At 37.4% G+C, this 22,159-nt stretch overlaps 1 protein-coding gene across 13 annotated transcripts in view; it reads left to right on the top strand.

The window, feature by feature from the left end:
- The window catches only part of SIPA1L1 (signal induced proliferation associated 1 like 1), a 217,722-nt gene that overhangs the window by 108,515 nt on the left and 87,048 nt on the right, over window positions 1-22,159 (top strand). Inside the window, exon 5 of one of the 13 annotated variants that reach the window (XM_065840099.2) lies at window positions 19,255-19,484. The exons of the other annotated variants lie outside the window; for them this stretch is intronic. The gene's annotated coding sequence lies outside the window, so the exon portion shown is untranslated. The remainder of the gene's footprint in view (window positions 1-19,254; window positions 19,485-22,159) is intronic. 13 annotated transcript variants of the gene reach the window in all.

Here is a 22,159-nt window from a genome sequence, read left to right as displayed (position 1 = left end):
CCTTAGAAAATCTGTTGTTTCATCTCCTTAAAGCATGTGAGACATCAGTGTTTTTGGAAACATATCTTTATTTGATCATCATAGATAATAACCTTTCCAATATTTCGTGAAGAGAAATTAAATGACATGCCTCTAAGGTTTGTCTGCCCCAGGAAATCAGTTTGTTTTGTCATTCAGCAGAGTCTTCATTCTCCATTTCTAAGGTTTGACTTTTCTTGGAGAAGATCCTCCTTCTCTCTTCTGTTAACGAAGTAAATCAGCCAGGCTGTTTAATATGTGTAAATTAAAATAGCATACTATTTTCTTTTTCGAATCACTGGGGAAATTACTAGAGTCAAAAATTGCTGAGTTGTTCCAGCTTTTACATTTTTGACAGAAGACAAAAAATTTTCTGATTTTTATTTAGCAAATTCAGTGCTAATATTTGACTAACAAGTGTGGCTGAACTGCATGGCTCTTTTTCAGCTTCCGTTGCATTCGGCAATGGACAGCACTCTGCAAATTTGTATCAAAGTATTCCAGCAAATTAAGAAAATTCAGGAGTCTTCTGCAAGTTGTGGCTCAAGCAGCGCTCCTAGTCTGATACAGAAGTCCTTAGGGGTTTTACAAAATACTCTTTACCTGGACAAAAAGCTCTGTTTACCCTTGAGTTGTGTGCTTTGTTATTAATTTAATTATCTTTTTAGAATTGTTTGGGCTTCTTGATGACTTAATGGGATAAAGTAAGATTCATGGTGGTTAGCACCATTTCAATTTTCAGTCCAACTCCAGTGGTTTGGCAAAAGCTACATGGTGCAGTTCAGAGTTTAAATGGCTTCAGCCTTTTTTTGCCCCTGGCTGTTTGTATTGAGATGTAGGTAATCTTGAGCAAACTGTTTTATCACTCTTCTTTTTTAAAAAGGTCTTTATCCTATGTATTTTGCTGAATTAAAAAAAAAAAAAAAATACAAAACCAGCCAGAGTAGCAAGCTCCTGTTTGAAATGTGATTGAATTAAAAGTCCGATCCCTTTTCAAGTGATATGGGAGGTAGTAAATATTTATCTGTGGTGTGGAGCTGCACTGACTTTAAGGGGACAGCCAGGATGGGATCTTCCATGATTTCAGTGATGGCCAGAAACCATTTCATTCCTTGGTGTCATTTAGTGGTGTACTGACTTCTCAGAGCTTTTAGAACCACCCTAGTTCTTTCAAAATAATTGCTTTGTAAGATTGTGCCTTTGGGAAGGTTGGGTGAGTAGTAGTAATTTGAAAGAATATTGAGGTTACAGAGTACCACTTTAATAGATTGAGCTAAATCTTTATTAGTTGGTGAGCTTTGCTTAATTTACCCTTTGTGATTTCATATGTGTATAATTGCCTGGACCACCAAACCGTTGCCAAGTTAAACACTAGCTTCCCTCCATCCTTCACTTAATATGCCTTTTGGAACCTGGATGTGCTACAAAAACAATTTAATTGTTAGCTTAAAAAAGGCATAGGAGGCTGTATCTAGCTGATCTAAAAGGGTTTCCAGAAGTGTGCCTAATTTGTAGTTTTTAACAGAATTTGAGGGAAATGCTGATAATAAATAGGTCTTAGGTTGATGCAAAAAGAATTGCAGTTTTTGCATTGTTGCATTTTGCTGTTTGATTTTGGAATACATTCTTAAATGTGATTGTTATACGTCATACAAACTATTTCTCAATTCGATTGTGACATGTGACAAAAAGTGGACTGTATGTGACAACTGGCGATGACCAGCTCAGTGGCTGGACTGAGAAGAACCTCCAAAGCACTTCCCAAAGTAAAACTTACACCAAAAAAAGTCCTGGTCATTGTCTGGTAGTCTGTTGCTGGTCTGATCCACTACAGCTTTCCAAATCCCGGTGAAGCCTTTCTATCTGAGAAGCATGCTCAGCAAATTGATGAGATGCACCAAAAACTGCAAGGCCTGCCGCTGGCATTGGTCAACAGAAAGGGCCCAATTCTTCTCCATGATGATGTCTGACCACACCTCGCACAACCAGCGCTTCAGAAGTTGAATGAATTGGACTACAAAGTTTAGCCTCATCCGCCATATTCACTTGACCTGTTGCCAACCAACTGCCACTTCTTCAAGCATCTCAGCAACTTTTTGCAACCAGCAGGATGCAGAAAATGCTTTCCAAGAGTTCGTTCCAAAGCACACATTTTAATGCTAAAGGAATCAACAAACCTATTTCTTGTTGGCAAAAACGTGTTGCTCCTAATGATTCCTATTTTGACTAATAAAGATGTGATTGAGCCTAGTTATAGTAATTTAAAATTTGTGGTTCAAAATGGCAATTACTTTTGCATCAACCTAATACATGTAAGTGGTCATAGAGTATGTCTGGCTTTACAGCTGAGGCAGGGTTTGTAGTCTTGAGAGCCTCAGAGATAGAGAATGTCTGATACTTTCTGTTCATCAGTTCCATGTTCAGGAATATAACATCTTGGCTGAAAGATTGACCTCGCAGTTGAAAAATATGTATAAACATATTCACAAACGTTGCTCTCAGCACCTCTGCTATTATTCATACCTGAGTCGCAATCCCTTTCCTAAAACATCCCCTGAAAAATAATTTGCGTCACAATGAATGTAAAGTGTGAGTGTATTTGTAATATAGGTGAGTTTTGAGAAATGGCTGTTCCCTGGAATTTGTACATTTTGTTTAGGATTCAGGTCAGATGTTGTTCTGCCACAAAGACACAAGATTTGTTTTCACCGTGGTCTCCAGGAAGAGGGGAGGGAAAAGGCCAACTGTAGTAGTTTCATGAATAGTTGGGAGAAACTTCTCTTTGGTAATGTCACATTGACATGAAATGCTCCTTTCAAGGGCCTGAAGAATAAACTCTTCTAGATACAAAATACTTTAAAAATTCTGAGAATTGTTCATACTTGTCATCATCTGCCTAGATGGAGCTCTGAAGTACATTGTTGATGTTAGTGAACTTTGACTTTACTGCAATTTTGTGTTATGTAAAGTGAGACGTTAGATTAGCTTTCTATTAATAGATGTCTCTTATTCTCATGTTTCAAGGTTATATTTGTCATTAACATTTTTCTGTCTGAGCTTCAGTTGCTGAAGTATCATGAGGGTCACAATGAAGGATGCTGTCTTACCTTTTCCATTGTTTAAATATGCTTTCTATTGTATCCTTTATATACAGTGCACAATGTTATACTAAGTGTTTTGGAAAAAGTCAAATGAAGCTACAAAGTTCATTGAATGACAGCACAAAATGCCTCAATTACAAATATGTTGTAACCTTCCTAAAATACTGCATAGGTTGGATGACAGTACATGCTGCTAATGTTAAAAACAATACTTTATTTTTCCCCTGCTGATGAATTACATTGGTTTGTAAAGCACATACTAGGTATGAGGTTAAGCAATTTAAACAGCCCTTGGTAGACAGTACAGGTGATTTCTCATTGCATTTTTGACAAAGTCACTAATGTTGTTTTTTACAATGAAGTTTATTTCAGAGTCCCCACTGTAAGTCCTTTAAGTGGTTCAACTGACTTCAGGTATGAATGAACCTTCAGGTTGGTTTGTGGTGATGTGTTTGTGTTTTGTCGTGTTTGTCATTAGTTTGTGTTTTTTGTTTTGAGGAAGTTAAAACAAGTATGCACCGTTCTTTGAAATCAGACTATAGTTTTTAAAAATCTGAAGTAGGAACTTAACATTTGGAAGATGGTGTAAGGGATGTGACTTTGTTTACAGTTTGCCTCAGTGAATTTTTTCCAGAAAAGCTATGATCTTTGTAAGCCTTGAAAAATTGTTTGCATTTATGCAAAGGGATTCTTGAGAGTTGGAAACAATATATCAGCAGATAGTGTCTTCACAGATTCTCTATTTGATTCCTACTGTTGATTGTACTATTAACCTAATTTCCCCTATGGAGGAAAACTGAGCAGTTTTCCTCATGTGTAGTCATTTGAATGTGTTTCCTAGTAATCTGTACTGAAAGACTTTCTCTTACTTGCTGTAGAGATACTGAACTTAAACCAGAAGACTTCTCATTCCAGAAGAAGACCTCAACCTTCCCAGACTCTTAAAATTATCATGGGTTGGCTAAAGTGAATATTTAAGTCTATGGTTGTCACTTAAAACCATGAATTCCTGTCCTCATCTATAAACTGGTGTTTTATATCTATCTATCTATCTATCTATCTATCTATCTATCTATCTATCTATCTATCTATCTGTTCAAATGAATCTCCTTGACACTTCATCTCAGTTCTTACAAAACAGACTCTTGATTTGCCCTGTATTTTGGTCATTAGGTTTTCTGTTTTCTTGGATATCAGTTAAATCAGGATAACTTTACCAAAACTTTCGGAAGCAGGGACACAGAGGGTGGGAAGAGAGGTCTTGGCTTGTCCCTCTTTCTGCTAGGTGGGGAAGCTGTGGCACATTGCAGCTCTCATACTGTCATTCAACTACCTGTTTATTTATTTTCTTAATATTGATTTATTTTGCATGTTGGGTAGTTGACAAATTAAGAAGAAAGTACAAAATAAACATATCAAGTTGGTAATTTTTTCTTTTCCATTTATTTTGAATTTTTAAGTCACGGGCCGCTTGACAGTAGGTGCATCATTTATAAGGGCTGCCTAATCCACAGAAACATGGACTAACCCAAATTGTTATTGACGAGCGCTTCAGAGACTGCAGTAGAGTGGAAAAGAGTCTTTTGGAATGATGTGAAGGTTCCACGCAACATAACTTGTGTGTCTACCACAGGATTTAAATTCTGTATAGAATCCTGTAAGGCAATAGCCTTTTGCTACCTTACAGCCATGCTAAGTTTTTCTGACATTTTCCAGCTATGGGCTCCAGAGAAATTGCATGAGGAGTTTCCTTGGGAATCTCTTAGAGGACGCTTGGATTTGGGAGTTGAATGGTCTCGTGGAACATCTTATTTTAGCAGCCATCCTTCGTGTAGAGGAATGAAGTTTTTCTTCAGCTTTGTGCCTCAATATCTCCATCAGCATTTTAAAATGTTTAGCTACGTCTCAGGGGGAATGTGGTGCGTAGAGCGATCCTGCACTGCATTTCTTTGAATCTATGATGGAGAAAAAATATATATCTACAGAACTTACAGGAGGATTTGTGGTGCGATTTCCTTCCCCACACCCCTCCTTTTTGTTCTTGCTTCTTCAGAGATATTTAGTTACCATAACAACAGAAGGTAATTGTCAAATGCATGCTGAGGGGTAGGTTTGGTGGGTTGTTTTTTTTAGTTTTTTCTGCTGCTTACGTTTGAAAGTGTATTGTATGCAAAATGAAACCTCAGTCACTCAGGAGCAATATGATAATTCTGTTAGTGGATTTTATGCTGAAACTAAAATACCAAATTGATAAACATGAGGAAATATTTGGGAATGATACCATGTTTTTTATACTTTGAAGCTAAACTGTAATTTAGTGCTTATTAATGTGTAAATCTGTATTCAGGCTAAAAAAAGGACATACAAAAAATATCATGTCTTTTGTCAGTCTTTCAAAAAATAAAGTCTTAAACCATCTGAGATATTATTAGGGCTTACAGAAGTGTGGCACTTTGATATAATGCATCTCTCCCTGACTGCTTTTCAGCTGGTAGTGGAAACTGTCTAAAATACCGATCCAAAAAAGTGGTGAAACAGACTTTTGTGTTTATTCTGGTTTCTGGTGTGTGCTGTCTGTCTGTGTCTTTTAGTGTGTTAGGCTAGAATCTGCAAATAATTGTTCTTACCAACAGTAAGTATATTTTTGCCAATGAGGAAATGCTTGTGTTTATTTGCTGATCTCGGGCACTGTGAAGGTGAGGGGAGCGCAACTGGTCACCGAGCACACCAGTAATCAGAGCCATCCACCACATAGCTGAGCGGAGCAGAATGCGGCGGTAGGAAATACATCTGCTCCTCTTTGTGTGACTTTGTGGTGGGCAGAGTGCTGCATTGGCTCAGCTTCAAACTCCCAGAAAGCGAAGAGCGATTGAGAATTCCAGCCAAAATGCAAAGTTATAAAAGAAAGCAAACGTTGTGCTTCGGTTTCTGCCGGCTGCTGAAGCTGAGGAGCTGACATTTCAGCGGCAGAGTGATGTCTTCCTAGATACGATGAGTACAGGCTGAGTCATGTCATCTTCAAAAACTAAAATTAATCTGCTGTACATGAAGTTTCTCATTGCTGTCAGCCCACTCTGAAAACTTAGTTATGCCATATTTGCCAGTTTAATTGCAACAGTTTTGGCTGGCTTTTCTGGTTTTATTTGGTTTTTGTTTTTCTTTTTAGGAAAGAGCAAAGTATACATAATTTTTCTAGGAACTTACCAACAAAATGCATCTAAACAGCCACAATGTCACCTTTTCTGAGTTACTATACCAGTTCCTTATGAACTATAGGCTGTCCATCTTAGCTTGATTGCTAGCTAATTCTAGCTCATCGAAGTCCAAATGAACATTTTCTCTTTATGGGTCTGTTAAAATAACTTCAAGATTAAACAGTAATGTAATTTGGTTTTCTTTTTGTTCTGGGATTTTTTTTTTTTAGTATTTTAAGCAAATAAATTGTAGTCAACATTCATATTCTGCTGTCAGTAATATAAAGTGGAATCAAGTTTTAGGGTGTTTGATTTTTACCTTAAATAAGGTACACCCATGTCTGTAAATGACTCAGTAATCAATGTGGGAAGGGAAAAACATGTTTTCTCGAACCTTATTCTATCTGGTATAATGTTTCTGAAGTGGATTATGTAGTATCTTTGCATGTGTTATAGGAACAGTTAGTGCATGATGTTGAAGGTATAGAATACTCCTGAGATCTGGGTTGCCAAGTGAAATGAGGGAAGATAATTCAGTGATTTGAGATTTGGACTCTCCAGTATAGAAGGTTGCTTGTGTTTCCATCATGGTTTCCAACAACAGAAAGCAAATTGGGGGAGGGAACAAAACAAACAAAACCAGAATCAAACATACAACACAGTCTGGGGGAAATGCTAGCAATAAGGATCAAGATACAAGCTTGCTTTTACATTATTTTGGGCCTGTTGGCTTTTTGGTTTCTTTCTTATTTCACTTGCTACAGTGATTCTGTTTTCAACTTCATTTATTTAGATGTCTGAAATTACTGATGGTTCCATGTGGTGGTGGTACCATATACGAATTTCCTGACTCTGCGTGTGTGCCCGGACAATGTCTCCAAATTCTTGCTTGCCGGCTTCTGCCTCCTTTTGCTCTTTAGCTTTGCCCTGGAATTCAGTCAGGACTTCCCTGTTGAGCCAAGCTGGTCTCTCTATTTCCGATGGGGTCCTACCTGCTAGTTCCCTCAGTAAGGTGAAGTTGGTTCTCCTGAAGTCCAGGATATGTGCTCTGCTACTCTTCCTCACTCCCCCCAGGCTCTTATCGCCTCTGTCCGTGGTCACTGCAGCCAGGGCTGCGCTGTGCATTGCACCCCCAGCCAGGTCTTCCTGGCTTGTGAATAGCAGCCCCAGCTGTGCATCAACCCTGGTTGTGCCATCAAGACCTGCATCAAAAGCTTATTATCCCTGTTGCTCTGTAATTTTGCAGTAAAGTTTGGAAAAAAAAATTTTTTTTCATTGTGTTAGATACTAAAATGAGTCCTAGTTGATTAAAAGAAAATGTGATGTTAGTATATTCTGTGTAACCATTTGCTTTTCTGTACAAAATAGAAATTGGGAACAAATCTTGGATGGTGGTAAAAATACATTAAAGACACTTTCTTTGCACATATCATCAGTATTTTGAGGCAGAAGCAGAGGAAGATAATCTAGAATCAATACAAGCTTTAGAATCAACAAATTATTTTTCATGTGTGCTAAATAATTGTGGGAGACATTCATTGTGAACAAGCTGGTAATATTTTTCTACACAGAATTCTGAAAAGAAATTTTTGCTGTAACAGTAACATTTGCCAATTTGTTCTTAAATTATTTCTTCCACTGTGCTAAAACGTAGTTTGTTGAAATAGGGATAGCACAGTTAGTCTGTGCTTTTTTTTTTCTAATAGAGGGGTGAATGCTACCCTTTCAGGCCATCTAAGTCATGTTTTTCTGTTGTTCTGATGGGGTCTTTATTTTTCTTATCTCTGTCCTTCTGTTGACAGGATTTGCAGAGCAATATCACAAAACATAAAATTTAGCTTTAAAGCTTGATTATTTTACCTCTTCAGTTTACCACAGAGTTTACACAAGAATCTCGTGTCATCTGCGATTCACATTTTCAACTCAATGATGTTTTAATAGAGGCTGGAGAGATTGATGAACGAGTCACTGCCAAGGGGTGTTACCATCATACTAATTCAGTTTATGTGGTGGTTCTTGGCTAAGTATAAATGTTGAGGTATAAATAAATAATAGTTTCTGTGGGATTGAAACCTACATAGGTTAAATATTCTTATGATGTGGTACCTTTGTCTTTCAGTTGAAGCTTGCCCATAATGAAAGATTATGACGCATTAATGTTAAATATTAATTATCTCATTTCTGATAATTATTGAACAGTTTTCTATTTCATAAATATTTATTTTGGCAATATAGTTAAAAATATTTGATGGCTATAAGAAATAAAAGGCACTAGAGAAAATGTGACTTGAAAGTGATAGATATTTTTCCTGAGTAATCATTATTAAATCAAGCTGTTGGGCATCACATGTCAAGGCTGGTAGGGGAAGAACTGGAAGTGCTGCAGTACCACTTATTTAACTCATCTATCACCTGTTGGAAGTGAGTGCGTGGCAGAAGAAGTGAACCGGAGTTAAGAGGCAGCTTTTGGGCTTAAGTTCTCTTGCCTCTTAACCACTGACAAACCTCCTTTCTCTGATGGAGTTGCCCATATTTCCTTCAGGTCTTCTGTTTGATCTCACCTTCTGACAGCATCACCTTATGATCTGGCAGTATTCTATTTGTACAGGAAGATGTATTTGTTGCTGGTGGTCCCATCCAGGATGTCTTGTTTTCTTCTTAAAATGTAAGGTTTTCATATAGCTGAGTAACACATGGAGTTTTGGCTATTTTTATCTTTCTAGGCAGACAGAAATTTCCTTGTTATCATCTTTGAGGGGGAAATCCAGATCTGTAGTTCTTGGTGTCTTTCCTTAATGCTAACCTACTTGACCAGGCAGGGCTGTCATAATTTTCTGTGATGGCCACTCTCTTTTAAGAGTAATTGTAATTAAAGTGTTTCCTCTGTGTGACATAGGTCAGCTATCTTGCAGGTTGGAAGTATGGAGTGCATTTGACTTGCCTCCATAAAGCAAACTCAAGGTTGTTTTTGGAGTTTGGGTGGGTTGTTGGGATTTTTTTTGTGGTGGCGTGTGGTTGTGTTTGATTGTGGGCTCTCTTTTTTGTTGGTGTGGGGTTTTTTGTTTTGTTTGGGATTTTTTTTCTGTATATGATATCTGACTCATCACATTTTTTTTTTTCTCCTTTACTTGAGAAAATATGAGAGTCTTCCCACTACAAATTTAGCACCTTTTATAATATTTAACATCAAGCAAATCTTAACCTGTGTATTTTTCCAGTTTTAAGACTTCTTATGGAATGAGTGAGCATGTTGGTTTTTTTTAGAATACTTTCTCATATATTAGCTGCTTTTATGGTATGTTAGTTACTTTAAGGCTATTCAGCTTTAATTTAAAATGGAAAAGAACAATTCTCTTGGAAGAATGATACTTAGTTCCTTGCATCCTACATACAAGCTATTTGAGTGATGTTTTTGACAACCATATTACATACCTTTTAAAAATTTTCTGAATAGGATATTTTCTGCTCTTTTCCCCATCCTTCCCTCCCGCCCTCATTTCATAAGTCTTGGTCTGCTTGCTAAAGGCAGGATCCGTATACTAGGGAAAATGTCATGAATTGCTGGTACATCTGGGGGAGTTTTGTGTTCTACTTTGTCATCTCCTGTTTCTTGACAACTTCAGCTTTCAGCAGCTTCGGATCACAAAGGCTTGATGCTGGTGCTGAATGTGAATATGAACATTATTACTGCATGCTAAAATGCAGGCTGTAGAAAGGAAAGTGAAACAAAAAATAATATTGCATGCTGTCATTTTAACCAGGCACCCAAATCTCTTGATATAATCTGAAATCTTTTGAAGTAAAGTCCAGACATCAGCACACCATAAGGTTGATTAGTATCACCTTCTGTCAAATAGCATATCCCTCCATGAGCTTGCTGCAGATGCTAATCTCTTTTATTTTTAGCAAACCATTAGTCTCTCATGGGGGAGCGTGGGAGTAGTTGTCAAAGCCTGTGAAGGACTGCTATTTAAACCCATTGCTGAAGCAAGTGTTGGGTGGGATCTCCTTTGCAACTAGTGGCTTCACATTTTAAAGACATGTGAAAAGCAGCCCTATCACGCAAGTTTTCCTTGCCTTCCTTTCGGTATTGTTAGGTTGGATCTTTTGACAAATATGCCTTTCAAATTTTCTGTTCTTTGCCAACATACAAACATTTGTACTATGTAAATCCTTTCCTAATCTCTTGGTTCATTTTTTTGTGGAGATCTTTTGTAGGGGACTGCATTTATTCTGAGCTTCCTCCAGAGGTGAGGCTTTTGTGATGGGCCTTACCCATCCATCAATACCTTTCTTTTATCCCTCCTCCCTCACTCCAAAATGAACAAAACCAAAAATCCACCACCACTTGGGGTGTTAACTGGCTTCTAATTTCCATCAGTGACAGAGGTGTAAAGCTTTGAGGATAGAGCAAATTGTTGTGAAAGCTGGTAGTTAGGTAGAGGAGACAAGTGCAGATGTTCACTGAGAAACGGCTAGGTCAAGTCGAGACCATACTGGTCCTGGGTGGCCACCGGATGCCACTGTCCTGGCTTTGCCAAGCAATGTGCATCTGCAGGCTTGGTTATATCTGTGGTGTTTCATGGCATGGAAGGTATATAGGGATGTATGAACTGAGGAGAGGAGCGCATGATGGTTGTGCAAATAAAGGAGTCGTGGTGGTGTCGGCAGCCATCGGTAACGTGAGTCATGTCTGCAGCAAGGAAGGTGATGGGTTGGTTTCTATCTGGCATGTTCTCTTCATACCAGCACCTGCTTTATCCGTCTTTATCTGTCTACTTTGCTTTTCTGAAGCCAGTGGTGTTTGAGGAGTTTGTTCCTGCAAGTGTCTGTAAAGTTGGAGCCTACAGCTTTGTTGAAACAGAAAAAAGCTGTGGTTGGATAGAAACTCTTTAGTTATCTTTGATTTATCATCGTTGGAATCCAATTAAAGAAAAAGTTTAAGGCAGGCAAGGCAGGAGAGGAAAAGATTGTACAAAGCAGAACACGGGCTCCTTGCTTTGCATTTGCCTGTGCCTACAAAGTACTACAATCAAGACCAATTTTATTTGACAGGAGAATTCAGTAACTTTGATTCCTTTATTCCTACCTCCCTGAGAAGCTTGTTATACACATGTGGATATTCAGGATGCTTATGGCAGCACAAGAGAACAACTCAAACACAGTTCCCAGCAGGGGAGCTCTTAATTGAGCACTAAAACCAATAAATAAATAAATAAATAAAAATCTTATGCAGAGTGATGATCCACCTCTTTTTGGTGATGGGATCTGAGCTAATTAGGATTAACAATCTCCTGCAGATGATAGTTGCCTCAAATTCTATAAATTAAAAGCAGCTGTTAAAGCACTGTGAACAGTAGTCAAATAATTGGCCTGCAGGCTGGCTCCAGGACCTTGCAAATTATAAAATTCTGTAAGGATTTGTGAAGAATTGTAGAAACATAATTTAGTTGCATTGCCGGTTGTATTTATAGGGCTCGATTGTTGCATTTTCCTCTGAGGATTACAACTAAATCCATGAAATATTTCAAGGATATAGAAATCAACTTTGGCCCTTGATTTTGGAGAAAAAGAAAATAACGCTGCGGTTTTGAGATAATGGGAATACTATTGAAAATAAATGTAATTACATTCAATATACCTGCATGTTTGTTTCATAGATGGAACATGAACTTGTGAATTGTTTCATGCTAGGTTTTTCTCAGTCTTGCATTAATGGTTGATTGTACCTTACTTTCTTCCTATTATAAAGCTAAAAGATACAGAAGAGATACCATATCTTGAAGATAAATCCATACTGCTAAGAAGTCTATTTTTAGTTTGGCTAATGACTTCATCTAAGAAGCAAAGTATAGCATGCTGCATACCACAGTAGTGTGTGTTCTCTGGCCAAAATCAGTCTGGTGATAACGGGAGCTCCTTACTGATGAACACTTTTTGCATTTGCTTAAAGAATTTAATATCTACTTGCATTTATTCTGTGGCACAGCACAGTGTACTTGGTTTGCTTGTGTACGAAGTGGTTATTTCAAGTAATTATTTGACTTAAAAGTCATCTTTGTTATACAAAAAAAAAAAAAAAAAACAAACAAAAAAACCTTAAATCATTTATATTTTAAAGGTTTAACAAGTTAGAGGATTAATTATATTAATTCAAGTCCTATCAATAAAACCTTTTTATGCAGAAGAGTAGAGTGAGTATGGGTTGAAAACAAATCAATCCGCTTTTTAAAGCCAAGTGATTATGAGCCTGAAGTTTGACTTAGGCTTCTTAACCTGTTAATTCCTAGACGCTTGTCATGACAGTCTGCTCTCAAAGAGACATTCCTAGTTGTTGGCAGTGTGTGATAAATGAGGTTGCTTAAAAGGATCCCCAAGTCACAATGCAGTGATGAGTATAACCAGAAGAAAAAAGAATCTTTTTGTTTTCCTTCTCTTACCCAAATCACTTGTAGGAATGCTGCATTCTTCTAGTATCCCTCAGTTTTGCAGTCATAACCCTTTTACCTGCCAGCATGGGAGTGCTTGAAAAAGACTTAAACATTTTCTCAAAGTTTCTAAGAGTGCAGAGGAGTCTCCTCAAGAGTTTCCACTGTATGTGAACTGCTTTTAACTGCAAAATGCTTTAGTACTGTTCTGTCTGCTTACTTACGTTCTGGTTTAATAGTGATATGGATAGTAATAAATAATTTACATTGCCAGTTCATGCATAAAAATACAGTGTGTTTTACTAAAGTGCTGTTTTCTCACCCACTCCGGTTGCCAGCATTTCTTTTTGTGCCAGTATTTCAAGATATCTGGTAATTCTCTGTATGCACCGAAGGCTTCACTCTGCTCATTTTCCCCTCTGCTGATTAACTATTGATCATTAGCTGCAGGAATTATGTGGTAATACAGCCTCTCTGCTGGAAATAAGGCTGTTGGTCTAAAATAATATTTGTTAGGATCAATACCCTAGAAATACAGCGTTTTACTGCTGCCAGTTTTCTTTATCAGTCAGCATCTGTTCAGACTAATCACTTGATTGTTGCACTACTATATATAGCTAGCAACCAAAAAAAAAAAAAAAATTCTATTTTTCAGAAATATTGATGTATTTTATTGGCCTGTATAGGAATGATGATAAAATACCATAAAAATATACCTATAAGTACATACTTTTTAGCTACTGCACTTATAGATAACTATTTCAGTTAACAAATATTTTTCTTATTAATATTTTAAATAGTTTTCTATTTAGGAACTCAACTTTTCATTATGTATTTGAAAAACTGAAGCTAATCTTTATGGATGTACTGTCACTCCTTCACAATTAGTTCTCATTGTGGTTGCCATTTCTCAAACGTTACTGAGTTCTGCACTGTGGGTTGCCTTCTGTCTTTGGAGTTCAGTTTTAGGTCACTGGTCTGTGTTCTTGACACTTTTGCGTTCTTCTATGGATATATCTTAAGGGAGCTTTGATCACTTTTTGAGAACACATGATGCATTGGTGGATGCATTGCTGTCGATGTAGGTTGAGTGCTGCAGGTTAATGTCCTGCAGAAAAAGTAGCATTTCAAAATGAAAATAGTGTTCCAACTAAAGGAAGTAAATTAAACTTTTGAATTATTGTACTTTAAAATAAAGATTCTTTCTTAAAATTAAATGGATCACGTCTACAATTTCTTTAATCAGACAGCATTGTCTTAATTTACTTTGGATATATAATTGAGATGGAAACACAGTGCTAAGTCAGAACTGAAGAACTGAAATATTCTTATGTTACTTATTTTTTTTTAATCTGTACTAGGAACATGAATAGTTCTCGAAGAGATGATAGATGTAACCAATCTCAATAAAACTTAATTCTTACAGGAGCAATAATCATTGCATTCAGTCTATAAAATGTAATGAACTGGAAAATTTTAGCATCATGTAACTGAGATGATTACATATATTCAAGGGGATGTTCCCAGCTGCTGTGATCTCTCAGTGGTCATTTGCAAGAGCAGTGGAAGGAGATCCATTGACTTAATTTTCACATACATTAGCACGAATGCAGCATCCCAGTTTCTTTCCATGTGACTTGTATCCAGCTTATCTTCTGCCTTTTTTCCTCTCGCTGCACTTTCTTCCTCTTTTCACGTTTCAACATAGACTTAGGACTAAAATATTTTCTCATGCCATACTTGGTACTGATGACTTTTCCCCTTGAAATATGGTAGAGTTAGTGGGGGTTGATGCAAACACTCTGTAAGAGTGGGAAGTGATGATATAAAACAGTGTGTTTTGAAAAATGGCAATATCATTTTTTTTCCAATGCACTGTTTGCACAGTTCATTTATAATGTGTCAACATCACAAACTGATCAAAAAACAATCAGTGTGGCACAGTAGCTGTGCGCAGCCCTGTAACATCTCCTAGCGTATGCAGATTTTTCAATTTAAGAAAGGTACTATTGATGATGTAGCTCAGTGTATAATGTACTTTTCACCTTGAAATCAAAGCTTTCCATTTTAGAAAGAAATCTTTGTAGTAGCTTCACTATTAGCTGTGATAAATGAATGGATGGGATAAATAACATTTAAGAAAAAAGCTATTATGTTTCTGCCTTCCCCAGGCACATCCTTTTTGTTCTCTGTCTATTTTGTTATTACTCAGATCCTCTCAAGCTGTTAAAATTATCTAGTACCTTTCCATTCCTCTGTTTTTGATTTACATCTTCCCATTATCTCATATGGCTTTGCAAAAGATCTTTAGTTTGGGAACTGTGGGTGGAGGGACCACTCACACTGGCTAATGTCAGCCTGGGGACTGTGGGTTAGTAGGCTTGCTTATGATCGATGTTGAGAGTGCCAAGACCTCCTTTAGGGGGCAATTCAGAGAAAACCTGACTTAGATGCTCATGTTTTAAATCCATCAGGGTAAAGATAGACAGGTTTTCAGGGAAAGAGCTTTTTGTTGCAGCAGTTGCTGTGATAGAAAAAGTTCTCGAAGTAGCTTTAAAATACCCCGTTAAATACATTCCTCTTCCTGTGGCTGCATACATTTGCAAATTGCCAAAACATGAAAATGCTTATTTTTTGTGATTTGACAGACAGTCTTGAGATTAGGTGACATCTGAGCAATAGGTCTTAAATGAGTATTTTGAAATTGGCTTAATTCTGAAAGTAATTTAGTTGCCAGAAGCTGCATTAGTCTGTACCTCACTAAACCTGGTGTTGGCATCCTTTTCATATCTTGTTTTCTTCCTCAGTTTGGCTGCTCTGACCAATAAGCCTCTTTTTAAGCCATTTCACTACAGTAGCATGTTGATTTGGAGAGATAAATTTGCAAGATAGAAGTAATAGCCAAGCTTTTGAACCAAACTTATAGCCAATGCAAACGTCACAATCCTTAAGGGCTTTACCACTGCTTTTTATCTAAGATGGTAATATAAATAACATCTATTTCTTTAAGCTAGTTTATCATATTAATAAAACTCCAATAAATCCTGGGTAAGAACATAAAAACAGCTGTTCTGAATCAGACAACAGTTATATCTCTTTGTATGAAAGAGAAAGGTGGGAGCAAGCAAATAGTTTTACATCTTGTGATGTCTTTTCCCAGTTTCTGAAAGTCTGAGTGAAGGACTTCTCCCAAGTAGCAAGTGATAGGATGAGAGGAAATGGCCTCAAGTTGCGCCAGGGGAGTTGAAGATTGGATATTAGGAAAAAAATTATTCACAGAAAGGGTTGTCAGGCACTGGAACAGGCTGCCCAGGGAAGTGGTGGAGTCACCATCCCTGGAGGTGTTTAAAAGGTGTTTAGTCAAGTTTCTTGGGGAACATGGTTTAGTGCTAGAGTCAGGATATGGTTGGACTCAGTCCTGAGGGTCTCTTCCAACTGAGATGATTCTATGATTCTTCAACTGTGTGATGAACTATTTGAACTTGAAGCCCTAGATGAGCTATTTTTTTTTTTTTTTTAGTATGAATTTATGTGACTGCTTTTTCAGTTCTGTGTTTTGGCATCCCGAAGTCATGGCTATGAGATTCATAGTTGAATTATGCGAACTAGTTGGTTGCTTTACAGATATTTTCTGTTTCTAGGGTAACAGAACTGTTTGTAATATTTCAATAGACATACCATGAGTTTGTAGCATGTAACTTTTTTCCTCTCTCTTCCTTTCAGAACTCCTAAGGTTATTTTTGCTTTTTGGGTGCTCAGGAGCATTGAATTTCAGTTTTCAGAGATCTGTCTGCAATATGTGCAATTTTTTTCTTAAGTCATAAAAAGTTGATTAGGACTTGCCATTCCATATATATACTCAGGCAATGTCTCTTTCTTCTCTGTGTGTTTAACAACATTGAAGAAGCAATAAAGTATTTTATGCAATTCAGTCATTATCAAGAGATATCTTTGCAACTCTTTGCATTCCAGCTTGTTGTTGGATCTCTCACTGTGAATCTTTTGTTACCACCTCAAATAACCATACTTTGTCAGCAGATGTTAATGTCTTACTATGTTTACCAGATCATAAAGAAGTGTTGAACTACATGTTCCCCAGTGTTGGTAACCTCCCTCTGTGGAAGTGATCACGTGAAGGTCCTTTCCCTTATATCCTCTCTTTATTCATTTAGTCATTCGTGAGGACTTCCTGTTTTCTCTTCCGATGGTTCTTTTTTCTTTCGCAGTCTTTAGCAACTTACCTTATTAGAGGATTTGGGAAATCAGTCACATATGCAACGGATGTGTCTCATACTGGATGATTCCTTGAAAGATTTGTAATAGGTCTGCAAGGCACGACTTCTTTCGCCATTACATCATTCTGTTATGGCTAAATGAATTACTGTATTTTTTTCTGATGTTTAGTTTAATGATCATAGGAGGCTTGCAGCATTTTTCACCAGTTGAGAACATCCTGGGTAATATGAATGTCTTGTGAGAAAACTTGCTCTGTGTTACAGTATGTTCTGGGGCAGTAACATTTTCGGTTCTTTCTTGCTTGATCTTATTTCTGCAGTATAAAGGATTATGAACTGTATGTAAACACTCAAACTGTCTCAGGACTTTGAATCCTTTTTAAACTACTTGTCATCCCTGGTAGCCTGTAAGAAAAGATTACTTTCAACTGTTGGCCTACAAACCAAATACAGTAGGGTGAGTTGCCCTGAGCAGTTGCTGCATCTTTAATAAAGATTAAAGTGAATTGGAAACATCTTGTCTGGCTGTAAAAATGCTCTGGTGATATTTTTACAGCAACACTTTACAAAGAACAGACACTTAATTATGTATGTGAAGAAGTCTAAAGACTCAAAAATCTGGCTTGCTCTGCTGCAGAATTTCTGCCTTCTAGTAATTGTATTTTTCTTCATTGTGTTAAGAAAAAAAATCAACGTTACTCCTTCTTCTGCGTTAATAAACTACTCGAGTATCAGAAATTTCACATGTTCATTTCAGAGAGAGATTATTTATTCATTCATTCCTCACAGTTTATTTATGTTTAAAATCTGCAGCTAAAGTGATTGCTCATCCTCAGTGGAACTTCAGGCAAGTCGCTATTAAAGTGCAGGTGAGCAGAAGTTTATCTAAAAGTTTTACTTTGAAGAAAACCAAATTTTTTCATTATTAAAGTTAGAGTTTTGAAGCACTTCTGTGATCTTACGAATCCATGCTCACCAAGCTGTTTTAAAACTGTTTTTAATCTGAGCCATCTCTCACTACTCAAAAACCAGTTTTTTGGCTCACTGAATTTGCTACATGATGACTGGATGGCTAGGATGAAGGACAAAATGGAAAAATGGGTATCTGAAGAACTAGCTATACAGTGCTTTTTGCTGTATGTGACCTACTCCAAATAGATTTACCTGCTGTGCAATACCATTGCTGTGCTCGTGGTAGGCTTGAAGATTAGAGGAGGTCTAATGAGGGTTACAACCCAAATTGAGTTGACAGGGTCTGATGTATTGATTTCCCTCCCTCTCTGGCCCTCCCCGAAACACATGTGTACATAATTCAGCTTAGTTACAGTGGCATCTTTTTGTGAAGTCCCAGAGATGTTAAGTGGGTATCGAAGACTATTTTCTGCAGTGAGAGGATAAATTGGTTTAGGTGCTCTGGTTTCCATGTCTGCTTGGGTTCCTCTGTCTGTTGTAAATCTCCCTTCTCACCAGGCCTGTGGAAATTCAAAACTGCCCCTGCTGGCAGCAAAGGGCTTTTGTTTCAGTCTCACCTCATGAGAGACATGTTCGTGTTTCTGCTTAGATTCAAAGGCTGTGGTTTCACACCCTGTCGCTTACTAATGAAATAATGGTAACACAACAGTGTTTTTCAAGGTGTATAGATACTGAATTCTGTTGCTGTCTCTCTGCTCTCCCAAAACACTGATTTAAGTGTTACATTACTGTGTTTGCCTTTGTCCTGTGTAGCCCCTGTTAAGGGGATAGGTTTTGCCAAAGGATGTTTATCAAAATAGACCCTACACTGCTGCTGCTGTAACCAAGAGAAAGCTTTATGATGAAGACTCAACAGTGCTGATATCATACTGGCTACTGAATCAGCTACTAAAATTGTCATAGAAGACAAGCATTTTTCTTAAGGTTTTCATCAGAAAGAACTCTGTGTTCCTGTACAGAAAGATGAGTTGCTTTCAACAGTGATGGCATCAGTGAGCAAAACTACTTAATGGATGGAGGCATAAAATTGTTTTGTCTCTACACAGCAAAAGCAAGACCTAATTAATCTTGAAATCTAACAGGCAGATTATGGAGCACAGGTACAATCCCTTTCTGATTAGGAATTCTACTAAGAAATTATTTGCGATGCTTCACAATTGCTGACATTTTATGGATAGTATGTGATACTGATAAAATTCCATTTCAAAGTGGAAGACTACTCTCTCTTTATATATATATAGATATATATATATGTATATATATCTATATATATATATTTTTTTTTTTTTTTTTTTTTATTTTAAAGTGTGCATACTTGAGAAAAAGCGGCACTGTGAATTGAGGAAGACACATTTGCCTGTGAAGTACTGTCTGTGTTACTAAAAACTCCTGAGAAATCCTCGCGGGGCCTTCAGCTTGTGAGCAGGAGACGCGGCTCCAGCTGGTGCAGCGGGGATCAGTTCAGCTCTGCGTGAGCAGGGGGTGCAGAAGCCTTCCCAGTCTGCTTTCCCCAGGGGCTCTGCAGCGACCCAGCAGGTTGGTGGAAATTGGAGGAGGGTTCTGCAGGTGTCACCATGCTTGGCGTAGGGACAAGCTGCAGCCTTTATATTTATGGATAGTTCAAGCCGATTCCTGTGGTTCAAAGTTGACTATTGAGATTTTTCACAAGGGTAGGGCATGTCTGGAGAAAGTCACCCCCCCCACACACCTCACCTGTGAAAACTGGTGCCGGAATGGTATTTCTCTTTTTCAGAAAGGGTTAAGAAACATTCTTGCTGAATTGTTATCAACGTGATTTTTATATAATGAACCATAATCAGAAATAGTATGCAAGGCTGATTAAGGCTGTTGATGCAGTGAAACAGGAATACACCCACACATGTACTTTCTGTAGGTAATTTGCTTTTGAAGCTTTAGTGTTGGAATTTAAATGATTTCAAATCTGTTTTCATTTTATAAAATGTTTTGCGTGCATGTAAACCAGGAACAGATGTAGATATTTTCTTTTACTGACCATAGCCAGAAAAAAAATCATATTAGGTAAAAAGACTTTTGCATCATACTTCCTTAGTTTTTAATGCAGAAGCCTCAAGTAGAGTCACTGGACTATGTTTGTGAAAAAGGTAGGTTTATTTTTCTTGTTTCTGCCAGATACCATAGCCCAACTTACAGAAAAGACAATACATCTTCTAGAAAATAAATTCACTTGGGCTGGAAGGACAGTTAGTAAAAGACATCTACAGTGTTGTGAAACCTGAGGTGTACCTGCATGGATGAGTCAGACACACAGAAGTTGACTTTATGCTTTGAGATAACTTGTGACATCCAATCATCCATGTAAATTTGCCTCTTCTGTTTAAAAATGCCTGGATGAAGTGCCAGTACTGCTGGCATATGTGTGCTTGTAATAAATAGACTGATTCTTATTTAAATTGCAAAGTGTGTTTTTTAGGTGTCAGTGCCACCTTGCTTGCTCTTTTCAGTTTGTATCCTGCTTTGCCAGCTTGACTGTCTGGATTCGTGACCAGAATTGCTTATGTTGCGTCTCCTTGCTATTACAACCTGGTGTTGGTCACTTATACAACGGGCTGTGAGTGAATTTTTCATAATCACTCCTTAAGAGCTCGTGTACGTGACCAGCCAGGTATTATTTTCCCTTTTTAGTTACTGGAAATAACTCTGTGCCTTCAGTGGGTTACTAGTATAGATATCCTTATAATTTAGGTACAGCCTATTTAGATGTTTTCAGTTGCTGTTATTATATAGTGTATGTTAGAACTATAGGACATAACATAGCTATGTCATCAAACCAAAGGGTAGTATCTGCCTTTGATCACCGCTAAGATATCTACACAAGAGAGAGTTTCTAAATAGTGAAAAACCCACTCTGTTTTCTGCATGTAAAGGGTTCTTCCTCTATTTAAGTCTTCTGAAATCCAACCTGAACACCCACTCACAGCGCAGTGCTCACAAACAATGAATCAACAAAAATATTTATATCTAGCTTTATTGTCTAAACCGTATATGTTGCAATCATGCAGCATGGAGATTTCTGCTGAGTAGTTGCATATTTTGGCAAGTAACTATTTCTTCTCTTTCCACATTGCTTCATTCACCTTTATTAGGACGTGAAACATTTTAGATGTAGAACAATAATTCATCTACGAGGCTGCTTCTGTGTTGTGTTCTTGGGTACATTCCCATATGCAAAAGGAGAATACCATTGAAATATTCATTTATTTAGCAAAGTATAAGACTTGTGTAATTGTACTCTGTTCCGTGACAGCTTTTAGAGCTGTTGACTGGTTTATCCGTCAGTCTTTTGCATTTCACATTGAAAGTTTCAAACATCCCTTTCAATTTTAAAGGTGATATCATTAACAGATGTAACACATTCATCTTTATCACCAGATGCCTAGTACTCAGAAATTCATTTGAGTTGTTTACAGATCCCATCTATATTTTTCTGATAGACTTTAATACCCCTAAAATTGCTGAACGCTTAAGACTTTCTTTTGGTCTTAATTTTAAAGGACACTAGAAGTACTTAAAGGAAAATTAACAAGAAAAGCTGTATAGAACCCTGCGTGGAGGTTGAACTGTTTATTCCTTTGTAGCCATAAAGATGGTATTTTGGAAAATGAATGTGTAATGCATGTGACTGTCAAAGGACAAAAAGCTCTTTGTATTCTCTCAAAAACAGCGAAGTGAATTATCCCCAGGCATCTCCGATATCATGCCTGTGTTATATAAGAGTCAGAAACCTAAAAGCTGGTGGGTTTTTTTGTGTTGATTGGTTTTTGTTTGTTTGTTTGTTTTTTCCCTGGTAGATTTATGATGTCTTGTAAGTTTAGATATACACAGCATGTCTGTGTCAAAAGGTAACCTAAGATGGTTTTCCTTTTTAGTCTGTGGGATCATCCCCACACTTGGCTCTGAATGAAACCAAACATAGTAAATAATAAATGTATTCCTTGGGCAAAAATCGTAACCTTTTCAGTTTAGGAATATCCATTATATCAGAGGACAGAGAGGATTTGCTGTAAGCACCGTGCAAAGAATATGCAGTGACCTGTCGAGTCGGTTGCCATGCCCTCTACAGGAACAGTTAGACTGTCTGAAGAAAAAATGTTACTTCATCTGGTTATAGTTTTTATTCATATGTATGCACAAAACATGGTTCCAGACAGAAGATTGTGCCCAGTGTTCGG

This window comes from Patagioenas fasciata, chromosome 5 (assembly GCF_037038585.1).
Source record: "Patagioenas fasciata isolate bPatFas1 chromosome 5, bPatFas1.hap1, whole genome shotgun sequence".
Classification (NCBI taxonomy): domain Eukaryota; kingdom Metazoa; phylum Chordata; class Aves; order Columbiformes; family Columbidae; genus Patagioenas; species Patagioenas fasciata.
The sequence above is the reverse complement of the archived record's forward strand: the minus strand, read 5'-3'. Positions and strand labels throughout refer to the sequence as shown.